Here is a 13,141-nt window from a genome sequence, read left to right as displayed (position 1 = left end):
TACAAAGTGCATGGTTATACTCAGGAGGAGTCTATATACATATGATGAGGTGAGTGTAGGCAACGAGGATGGCCAATATCGTATCATCGTGAGGCTATTCTTGAAACCCTTCATGAACTAAGCTTGGTGGGAATGACTTAACTAAGTGCAATGGAACCAATATCATATCATTGTGAGGTGACATTCTCTAGAGGCCAAATAAGATGGGTACTTGCATGAGTTGCAAATGAGTAAGCGTACTCTCTCATTATTATTGTTGCTAGCCATATATCGTATCATCGTGAGGTGGGCTTGGTAATAGTGAGCCTCCCATAACCTACTAGGAGTTTCATCCAAAACTCTCGAATTCCTATGAGGGATATGGAATTTGCCAAAAATAGTGGGTGGTGCTATTTGATTTAAAGACCCAAATCAAATGGCTTAAAATCAATCAATTTATATTCGTTATGTATTTGATTACCAATATATTTGCAAACGCTATCCAACACTTGACAAATAAAAGCCGAACGTTTAGTTTACGGACTTGGTACTACAAAACCATAGATTGTCTTTAATGGCTTGTAAAAGTACCAAAGTAGTCTCATCCTCACAATCTTCCTATTGATAATGTATCATTAGAAGAATATGTTAGAAAAGGTCTATCATAGAGAGGACAACACTTTTAATGTCATAATTCTTCAATTACAAATTGTTGTATGAAGAAATAAGAGTTGCTTTGAACAACCCTTAGTCAATACAAACACTTAGTGCTTATTTCTTTGTTAATTGAACAAAGAACTTGAGAAGTAAGCACAAGGGCATGGACACTTTATGTGCCATGATTCTTCACTTACAAATTGTTGTATGAAGAAATGAGAGTTGCCTTGTACAACTCTTGAAAGTTTGTAATTATGTTTAGAACATAATGGTTGGTTGACAAAAATAGTCCATTAACATGGACTTATGATGATTTTGAATCATTGAGTGTTGAAGTGTTAAACCACTTAACGAGACGGAAACTAGGCAAGGACTTCACCTTTGTTTCCCTATCCTAATGATTCACTAAGTTTATGGTAAACTATGTAGTGAACAATAACCACATACTCTCCAAATTGTTTGATGTGTATAACACAATTGAAAAAGGTTTCAAGAGAGATAGTGGGAGTTTAGGGACCATGACTAATGTAGTCAAAGGTGAAAGTCAAATAAAGAAGATAAATAACTCCAAGGGAACAAACTTTCTTTATGAAATGATGGACATTGGAAGGGGTATTTGCAAGAAATGTCTTGCATGTGTCAAAGAACACACCTTTCGAAGGTGTTGTAAATTGTTCTTGAATAGTTCAAAACAGTTGGTTCTTCTACTTGAATATATGATTCCGTATTAGTAACTATGTTTTACAAATCGTTGTAAAAGTGTGACTAATAAGAAGTAGAAGATATATGAGAGAAGAAAAGGTACTTCACATACGGAACGTGAATAAGATATAGATCTCTGCGAAAGCAGATAGTACTTACTTCCTCATATGAACTACCAAAGAAATTGGATTATAGTAATCTAATTGATTGTCTCTATAGTAGAGATGATATGGTAGTGTTAACTGTTTAGAATATAATGATGCTTAAAACCCAAAAGGTTGCAAGGTAGTGACTAATCCCAACTAAATTATGATACCTCTAAAACATAAGTTACGAGTTGGTGAAACAAGGATGCTTTGGATCGTTAGATCCGGATCCAATACCTTCTTGTTAAAATTGTATAGAGGCGAAATGTTCGAATCTTTATTCTTTTGGAAAGAAGAAAGCATCACAAAAGTTGTTGAGGTTAATTCACTTAGATGTTAGTGGCACTCGTCCTCAACATAATACTACTCATGTTATATGACATTCACCGAAGATCACTCTCGGTTGGACTATAGTTTATTTTGAATAAACACAAGTCCGAATACTTTGCAAAAAGTTTCAAAGAATTCAAGAAATGTAAATAGATGAGTAAGATATCTAAAGTATTTACCTCTTTAGATTTGATCCAAGGAAAGGTAACACTTTAGATGAGTTTCGTTGAATGATATCAAGGAAAATAGCATCATAAGATAATGTATTTCTCCATTAGGAGAAGAACGAACTTGAATAAGATTTAGTTCGTTAAATGTTATCTATTACCCATATATAGGATATATACTTCTAAAACAATATGATTGTTGATGAGAAGATCTTCCAATATTTTCATGACTCCATAAGATGTAGTTGGAAAAGAAAGACAAATCTTAAGCATGTTAAAGATTTGGGGTTGTGTGCTAATAAGCAATATTTGTTTGATAACAATCTTGTAGGATATCCTTAAAATAACTTTTGGATATCGCTTCTATAAACCAACTAACAAATGTTGTTTTGTTGGGTAGTTCATTATAATTCTACAATGTGATTTGCCTAAAAGCAAATGAACGAGAGATAGAACTCAAAGAATGGGTTCTTTGAGAGACAAGATAGTAATCAACAAATATAACAACCTAGTTCCTATACCACAAGCTCCAAGGTAGTCGATAAGAATGAAAATCCTTATACACTGAGTGCATATACGATATATAGTCAAGGAAATGGTAAAGTACCATTTGACTCGAAATAATGAAACCTTCATAGCTAATTGGTAGCTTAAGGTGACTACAATCAAAGAAAATGGTTGACTTTGAAGAAACCATCTTTGAGATAGTCTTAGTTTCAATTAATTCGAAGATTGCTAGCTACAACTAAATAGTGATTCAATGTTTGGACATTATTAAGATAGTCTTGATAATATATGTCTAAAACTATGAATCACAAGACATGTAAGTTGTAGAGATCCATCCATCATGGATCTTAGCAAGCTAGTGGGAGCTATTTGCATCTTATGAGAAAAAGATCAAATCGTTTGATTGCTTATAAAGATGTAAATGAATCTTTTGTTTACTAGGTTTACAAAAGATTAGTGGGAGTTAATCATGTTCCTAAAATTTAAAATATATATGATATATTAAAAATGAAATGAATTCTTCTTCGTTAAAGTTATGACTTTAAGCATTCTATAAACGATAGAATGTATATGGGAGATATAGTCTATATACATGGGAATGAAATCTATATTGATAGATTTTAGGATATAATTGGATTGTATCAATCCCTAATAATAGACAAGAGATGCTGGGAAGTTTCTCATATGATGATAAACTTCAATCAAATGGACAATTCTAGTAAGACTAAGAAGTTGTTGACTCCCAAAGAAATAATGCGTAAATAGAATCCTTTATGCGTAAGCAGAAAGGTGATTTATGTATTTCATATTGTATGAAAAACATTGATATGAGTTGTACCTAGAACGGTACAAGACGATATCAATACAAGCCCAGGATCAGAACCATGGCAACTGTCAAGTGAGTCCTTAAGTATTTAAGAAATACTAAAGGATAAATTCCTCAAAGATCGAGGAAGAATTAGAGTAACGTAATGGAAGCGTAAATGTATTAGATTATGAATCTAATCCATCATTGGATGTTTCTTCATTACGAATGAAGAAATAAACAGATATCTCTTTATTATGACTAAAGAGATATTTGGATGGAAACATTAAAGTAATGACTTTAGTGTGTTCCATTATGAATGCAAGATATATTGCCATATAGAAGTTTACAACAATGTTGTTTGGATGGGAAAGTTCATTTATGAACTCTCTATTCGGTTCCAACCAGAAAGTGTATGACACTAATGGGGCGATAGCTCAAGCCTGGGAATCAAGGGCTCATCAAGATCCGAACACAAATGAGAGACTGAACCACATGATTGAGAATCATGTATAATGGTGACGTCGATATTCTCAACGTTGCTTCTATGGATAACATATAGATATCCATTGTCTAGGCCTACTTTTCAGCCATTTATGAAATGACTACAGAAGAGGTATCATCACTGATGACCAATGCTGATTGGCTCTAGTGCAAGTGGGAGATTGTTGGAAATGTGCCCTAAAACCAATCATATGATGATACTTTACGGACATTTCAAATGTTAAACTAATCTAGTTTAACATATAAAGGGCAAAGATTATTGTTTGAGCCGTCTCATATAAATGTTATATGCTTAAACGATAAAGTCCAAGGAATATGTGATTGGGAGAATGCAATCTAATGAAGTTAGATTAATGAGACCATTCTTTCGTAGACACATCCTAAATGTTCCTGATCATAGGATTACCAATTGGGCATTGACAGTCCGTTAAGATCAGTACGTACTGTGTCTTCTCTCAGGGAGAGTGACTAGTCTCGAGTCATTGGTGTGTGTGACATCAAGACAAGTACGTAGGTGCTCAATAAGAGAATGAGTTCACTGAACGTGATCAACGAAGAGTTCTTATATTCCATGTCACATGAGAACTCATGGTTGGGATAATGCAAAGTAGTCCTTTGACCTGAGGCATCACAGTTGTCTTGTGGTTAAGTCCTTAATCTTTGATTATGTCTAATTCACCCCCTCGGGGTGTCACGGCATCGTTGGGGTTAAGCCACTTAACTATGGAGACAAGTGAATGCGCAACAAGGGATCTCTAACCTTCAAACAGTTGAGGGAGAATACTCTATGATATGATTTGGAATCTCTGGCCAGAGTATGAATGAGATTGGGGAATGCGTTCCAAATCACATTCAAGGAAATCATATAAGCAAAACGATTCACATTGGATAGTAGACATGAGTAAATAAACTATCATACCAAACAATGTGGTCAAGAGTATTAGATTAGAGAAGGACCGTATTGCATTTGTAATCCCGAACTGAATAGGTTCTCTAACCTCTTCTAATTAGCTTGGGTAACCATGACATGCTGCTAGGCATCAACCATGGTTTGTGGAAACCCTATACGTGTATAACCACTAAAGGGAGAATTGAAAATTGTTTCAATTCACAATCGATGTAAAATGGTTTTAATCGCCCACTGCCTCGCTAAAAGGAACCTAATGGATCGCACACCATAAAAGGTGGAGATTGAAGATTAAACGGAAATGAGTAAGAATGATTAAATGGTTTAATCATTTATTTATGGCAAGGATTAATTAGTATGTTAATTAATCAAACGAATAAGTTCGTTAAAGACCTCGGGATAGTTTTGGACCTTAAGGCCCAATGGGCTTCGAATGTCAAGCCCATTGACTTAAGATGTATGACAACTTAATGAATAAAGATTCACAAAGGCCCAAAAGCCCAAAAATCCCAAAGTAGGCCGGCCATGTAGATGAATTAGGGTTTTTGTTCTTTAGGTCACTTATTTGAAGGGACTATATAAAGGACTTTATAGCTAAATATTCATTAAGTGATTAAGGGTTTATTTTGGGTGAAAATGGGTGAGAATTGTCTCTCCATTTTCTCTCTAAAGAGGCCAACACTTTGGAGGGTACATCTAGCAATCCTACTACTCCAAGGTCACTCATTTTTTCTTCTACAATCAAACCTTGGTGAAGAGACTTAGAGGTTCCCTATTTTGGGAACTTGGAGAAACCTATTTTTCCATCCAAATCCATGGATCTAAGAAGCAAGGAATGAAGGCCCTATCTCTTTGGGTGATTAGCCTTTGCTTATGCAAAGAGGAATCTACAAAGGTAATAATTTCAACTCACTTTGTTTTGAGTTGATTATTGATTCACCAATCTACTAGGCTTTGAATTTCAACATGTTTTTCAAAATAAATCCTTCAGTATTTGGGTTGTTTGGGCCTTTGTGAATATTTAGTCATTAAGTTGTCATACAACTTAAATCAATGGGCTTGACGTTCGAAGCCCATTGGGCAACTTAAATCAATGGGCTTGACGTTCGAAGCCCATTGGGCCTTAAGGTCCAAAAACTATCCCGAGGTCTTTAACGAGCTTATTCGTTTGATTAATTAACATATTAATTAATCCTTGCCATAAATAATTAAACCATTTAATTATTCTTATTCATCTCCATTGTTTCTTCAATCTTCACCTTACACGGTGTACGATCCATTAGGTTCCTTTCAGCGAGGCAGTAGGCGATTAAAACCATTTCACATCGACTGTGAATTGAAACTTACTTTCAATTCTCCCTTTAGTGATTACACACATTTAGGGCTTCCACAAACCATGAGTGACACCTAGCAGCATATCATGGTTACCCAAGCTAATCAGAAGAGGTGGAGAACCTATTTAGTTTAGGATTACAAATGCAATACGGTATTTCTCTAATACAATACTCTTGACCACATTGTTTGGTTTGATAGTTTATTTATTCATGTCTACTATCTAATGTGATTCGTGTGCTTATATGATTACCTTGAATGTGATTTGGAACGCTTTCCTAAATCTCATTCATACTTTGGCCAAAGATTCTTAATCATATCATAGAGTATTCTCCCTCAAACGGTTTGAAGGTTAGAGATCCCTTGTTGCGCATTCACTTGCCTCCATGACTAAGTGGCTTAACCCCAATGATGCCGTGGACACCCCGATGGGGTGACTTTGACATAATCAAAGATTAAGGACTTAACCACAAGACAACTGTGATGCCTCAAGTCAAATGACTACTTTGCATTAGCCCAACCATGAGTTCTCATGTGACATGAATATGAGAACTCTTCGTTGATCGTGTTCAGTGAACTCATTCTCTATTGAGCACCTACGTACTTGTCTTGATGTCACACACACCAATGACTCGAGACTAGTCACTCTCCCTGAGCGAAGACACAGTACGTACTGATCTTAACGGACTGTCAATGCCCAATTGGCAATCCTATAATCAGGAACGTTTAGGATGTGTCTACGAAAGAATGGTCTCATGAATCTAACTTCTTTAGATCGCATTCTCCCAATCACATATTCCTTGGACTTTATCGTTTAAGCATATAACATTTATATGAGACGGCTCAAACAATAATCTTTGCCCTTTATATTAAACTAGATTAGTTTAACATGTGAAATGTCCGTAAAGTATCATCACATGATTGGTTTTAGGGCACATTTCCAACAATCTCCCACTTGCACTAGAGCCAATCAGCCTGTTCATCAGTGATGATACCTCTTATGTAGTCATTTCATAAATGGCTGAGTAGTAGGCCTAGACAATGGATATCTATATGTTATCCATATAAGCAACCTTGAGAATAACGACGTCACCATTATACATGATTCTTAATCATGTGGTTCAGTCTCTCATTTGAGTTCGGACCTTGATGAGACCTTGATTCCCTGGCTTGAGCTATCGCCCCATTAGTGTCAAACACTTTCTGGTTGGAACCGAATAGAGAGTTCATAAATGAACTTTCCCATCCAAACAACATTGTTGTAAACTTCTATATGGCAATATATTTTGCATTCATAATGGAACACACTAAAGTCATTACTTTAATGTTTCCATCCAAATATCTCTTTAGTCATAATAAAGAGATATTTGATTATCTCTTCATTCATAATGAAGAAACATCCAATGATGGATTAGATTCATAATCTAATACATTTACGCTTCCATTACGTTACTCTAATTCTTCCTCGATCTTTGAGGAATTTATCCTTTAGTATTTCTTAAATACTTAAGGACTCACTTGACAGTTGCCATGGTTCTGATCCTGGGCTTGCACTGATATCGTCTTGTACCGTTCTAGGTACAACTCATATCAATGTTTTTTCATACAATATGAAATACATAAATCACCTTTATGCGTATACATAAAGGATTCTATTTACGCATTATTTCTTTGGGAGTCAAAAGGGCACGTTCCCTTTGAGAAGGGCAACTTGCTAGTCACACTAGAGTCATCCTTCTAATTGAAGTTTATCATCATATGAGAAACTTCCTAGCATCTTTTGTCTATTATTAGGAATTGATATAATCCAATTATATCCTAAAAAATCTATCATTATAGATTTCTATCCCATGTATATAGACTATGTCTCCCATATACATTCTATCGTTATAGAATGTTTAAAGTCATAACTTTAACGAAGAAGTATTCTTTTCATTTCCAAAATTAATATATCATATATACATTCATGTATATCATATATATATTTATATATATATACAAATTTAGGAATATGATTAACTCCCACTAATCTTTTGTAAACCTAGTAAACAAAAGATTCATTTACATCTTTATGAGAAATCAAACGATTTGACCTTTCTCTCATAAGACGCTTATAGCTCCCACCAGCTTGCTAAGATTCATGATGGATGGATCTCTACAACTTACATGTCTTGTGATTCATAGTTTTTAGACATATATTATCAAGACTATCTTAATAATGGTTTCGAAAAACCCATATTATGTCCAAACATTGAATCACCATTTAGTTGTAGCTAGCTATCTTCGAATTAATTGAAACCAAGACTACGTCAAAAATGGTTTCTTCAAAGTCAATCATCCTTTTGATTGTAGTTACCTTAAGCTACCAATTAGCTTATGAAGGTTTCATTATTTCGGGTCAAATGGTACTTTACCATTTCCTTGAGTATATATCATATATACACTCAATGTAGTCATAAGGATTTTCATTCTTATTTCTTTCGAATTAAGAGGTGCAACTCTATGACATAGTCATAAAGTTCAAACCATTCAACTTAGACGGTTTATAAATCCTTTTCGACTACCTTGGAGCTTTTGGTATAGGAACTAGGTTGTTATATTTATTGATTACTTTCTTGTCTCTCAAAGAACCCATTCTTTGAGTTCTATCTCTCGTTCATTTGCTCTTAGGCAAATCACATTGTAAGATTACAATGAACTACCCAACAAAACAACATTTGTTAGTTGGTTTATAGAAGCGATATCCAAAAGTTAATTTAAGGATATCCCACAAGATTGTTATCAAACAAATATTGCTTATTAGCACACAACCCCAAATCTTAACATGCTTGAGACTTGTCTTTCTTTCCAACTACATCTTATGGAGTCATGAAAATATTGGAAGATCTTCTAATTTACAATCATATTGTTTTAGAAGTATATATCCTATGTATGGATAATAGATAACATCTAACGAACTAAATCTTATTCGAGTTCGTTCTTCTCCTAAAGGAGAAATTCATTATCTTATGATGCTATTTTCCTTGATATCTTTCAAGAAAACTATTCTAAAGTGTTGCCATTCCTTGGATCAAATCTAAGGATGTAAATACTTTAGACGTCTTACTCATCAACTTACATTTCTTGAATTCTTTGAAACCTTTTGCAAAGTATTCGAACTTGTGTTTATTCAAAATAAACTATAGTCCAACCGAGAGTGATCTTCGGTGAATGTCATATAACATGAGTAGTATTATGTTGTGGACAAGTGCCACTAACATCTAAGTGACTTAACCTCAACAATTTTGTGATTCTTTCTTCTTTCCAAAAGAATAAAGATTCGAACATTTCGCCTCCATACAATTTTTAATAAGAAGGTATTGGATCCGGATCTAATGATCCATAGTATCCATCTATGACCAACTCGTAATTTATGTTTTAGAGGTATCACAACTTTAGTTGGGATTAGTCACTTCCTTGCAACCTTTTGGGTTTTAAGCATCATTATTTTCTAAACAGTTAACACCACCATATTATCTCTACTATAGAGACAATAAATTAGATTACCATAATCCAATCATTGATTAATAAAGAACAATGTTTTGTCAAACAAAACATTCATCCATCTCTACTATAGTGACGGAATTAAATTCCTTAAAATTGGAATGTAAAGACAATCTTTGGTTTTTCCAATTTCTTTGGTAGTTCATATGAGGAAGTAAGTACCATCTGCTTTCGCAGAGATCTATATTTGATTCACTTTCCGAATGTGAAGTACTTTCTCTTCTCTCATACATCTTCTACTTCTTATTAGTCACACTTTTACAACAATTGTAAAACATAGTTACTAATATGGAATCAAGCATTCAAGTAGAAGAACCAACTGTTTTGAACTATTCAAGAACAATTTACAACACCTTTGAAAGGTGTGTTCTTGACACTTGCAAGACATTTCTTGCAAATACCCCTTCCAATGTCCATCCTTTCATAAAGAAAGTTTGTTCCCTTGGAGTTAATTTAATCTTCTTCATTTGACTTCTCCTTTGACTACAATAGTCATGGTCCCTAAACTCCCACTATCTCTCTTGAAACTTATTTCAATTGTGTTATACACATCAAACAATTTGGAGAGCGTGTGGTTATTGTTCACCATATAGTTTACAATAAACTTAGTGAACCATAAGGATAGGCACACAAAGGTGAAGTCCTTGCCTAGTTTCCGTCTCGTTAAGTGATTTATCACTTCAACACTCAATGATTCAAAATCATCATAAGTCCATGTTGATGGACTATTTTTGTCAACCAACCATTATGTTCTAAACATAATTACAAACTTTCAAGAGTTGTTCAAGGCAACTCTCATTTCTTCATACAACAATTTGTAAGTGAAGAATCATGGCACATTAAGTGTCCATGCCTTTGTGTTTTCTTCTCAAGTTCTTTGTTCATATAACAAAGAAACAAGCACTAAGTGTTTGCATTGACTAAGAGTTGTTCAAAGCAACTCCTATTTCTTCATACAACAAATTGTATTTGAAGTATTATGACATTAAAAGTGTTGTCCTCTTTATGATAGACTTTTTCTAACATATTCTTCTAATGATACATTATCAATAGGAAGATTGTGAGGAAGAGACTACTTAGGTACATTTACAAGCCATTAAAGACAATCTATGGTTTTGTAGTACCAAGTCCGGAAACTAAAGCTTTCGGCTTTTATTTGTCAAGTGTTGGATAGCGTTTGCAAATATATTGGTAAACAAATACATAACGAATATAAATTGATTGATTTTAAGCCATTTGATCCGGGTCTTTAAATCAAATAGCACCACCCACTATTTTTGGCAAATTCCATATCCCTCATTGGAATTCGAGAGTTTTGGAGAAAACTCTTAGTAGGGTATGGGAGACTCACTACTACCAAGCCCACCTCAGAAGAAAATCATATTGGCTAGCGTTAATAATAATGAGAGAGTACGCTTACTCATTTGCATCTCTTGCAAGTACCCATCTAGTTTGGCCTCTAGAGAATGATGCCTCAGAAGAATATCATATTGGCACATTGCACTTAGTTAAGTCATTCCCACCATGCTAGTTAAAGTAGGGGTTCAAGAATGGCCTCAGAAGAATATCATATTGACCACACTCGTTGCCTACCTTTACTTCATCATATGTGTATAGGCTTCTCCTGAATGTAAGCACATACTTTGCAACCCCAGAACTGGACGAATACGGTGTATGAGTCACAAACGATTGAAGCCCACCACGGTGGAAGGCCACGAAAGAGTGTTCAAAGCACTCTCACGCTTACCAACTTAATAATGGTTTGGTTGAGGGTTTTAGGTCTCATCACATATAAACATACATTTTAATCTCTATTAAAACAATTTTGGTCCTATTACAACTATTGGTCCATATGATTGTTTTTAGTTGTATATAATACTCCCACTATGCTTATAAAACGGTTTTTAAAGCAAGAGTATATGATACTACTAACATAACCTTTGCATTCATTTGAAGGACTATATAGTTGCCTTAGGGCCTTAGGATGATTATGAACCTTTGTTTAGATTCAACACGAGCCTTGTGTTGAATCTCGGTCTAGGAATGGTGATTGATTTTAGTTACGCGTTTAATCACATTAAGGCGTGTTGTCTTAGGGGCGTTGGACCTAACTACTTCATTTTCATGCATATCAAATAAAGCAAGAAAGAAGTACTTCAAAGTAAAAGTGAGCTTATGCTCATTACAACATTTGCATAAAACAAATTACTTTAAAGTAAAGAAGAGCTTAAGCCCTTTTACAACATTTGATCAAATCAAATTACAACCAAAATCTAATCTACACATTCCCATGATTCAGACAAATTTGAAACGGCCTATCACATAGCTCAATTATATTAAGCTTAGGTTCATAATCACCCTTTAATTAATTAATGAAGGAAAAATTTTGTCCTAGCTAAGAACAAGTATGAACATTTGAATACATATGCAAGCTATAAACACTTTAAAGTAGGCATGCATCCAAAAACAATTCATAAAACCCATGACTTTCAAAGCCTAGTATATGGTGAACCAAAATAAACTCTTTAACAACATTAAAGAGAAAGAAGAATTTAGTGATTCTTTACCCTTGAAGCTCATCCTTGATTACACAAGGGATTCACCCAAGTGGAGGGCCTTCAAGTCACCTCCAAGCTCCTTGAATCCTCCTTGTGTTTTCCTCCCTTTAGTGCTCCTTTGGAGATTTGAGGAAATAAGGATTTGTTCTCCAAAACACCAAAAGCTTGATGTCTCTAAGTCTCTTCACCAAGGTTGTATCTTGTGAAGATGAAATGGATGACTAAGGGAAGAAGAGATTGCTAGATGTCCCTTCCCTTAGTGGCCGGCCTCCTTAGAAGAAAATGGAGAAAATGTTTCACCCAATTTCAACAAGAAGAACCCTAATCAGAAAATTGCTATAAAGTTGCTTTTATAACATTTTCTTTGGTGAGTGGCAAACTTGTAATTAAGCAAACTTGCCCATTCACCCTAATGGCCGGCCTCTCCTTGTTATTAGGCTAATTTGCCCATTTTGTTTTTGTTGTCATACAACTTAAACATAATGGGCCTTTTGGACCAAAACGCTTTTGGGCCCCGAAACCCAAAACCAACATATAAGCCCAATACGAACCTTTCGTAAAATTAATTAACTAATTAATTAATCTTGACCATTCTTCAATTAAACCATTTAATTGCTTATCCATTTCATATAATTTCTTCACATACATCCTTACTCGGTGTACGATCCATTAGGTTCCAATTAGCGAGGCAGTGGGCGATGTTACTCTTAACTATCGATTGTGAATTGAAACCACATTTCAATTCTCCCTTTAATGATTAGTGTTAACTAATCATTTGGGCTTCCACAAACCATGAGTGACACCTAGCAGTATGTCATGGTTACCCAAGCTAAGTAGAATTGGTTGGAGAACCTATCCAGTTACAACTACAATGCAATACGGTCCTTCTCTAATACAATACTCTTAATCACATTGTTTAAGTGATAGTTTGTTTCATGTCTACTATCCAATGTGATACTTTCCTATATGATTCCCTTGAATATGATTTGGAACAAACTTCCTAA

This window comes from Malus domestica, chromosome 06, assembly GCF_042453785.1.
Source record: "Malus domestica chromosome 06, GDT2T_hap1".
In the NCBI taxonomy this organism is placed as follows: Eukaryota; Viridiplantae; Streptophyta; class Magnoliopsida; order Rosales; family Rosaceae; genus Malus; species Malus domestica.
Note: the sequence above shows the minus strand (reverse complement) of the source record.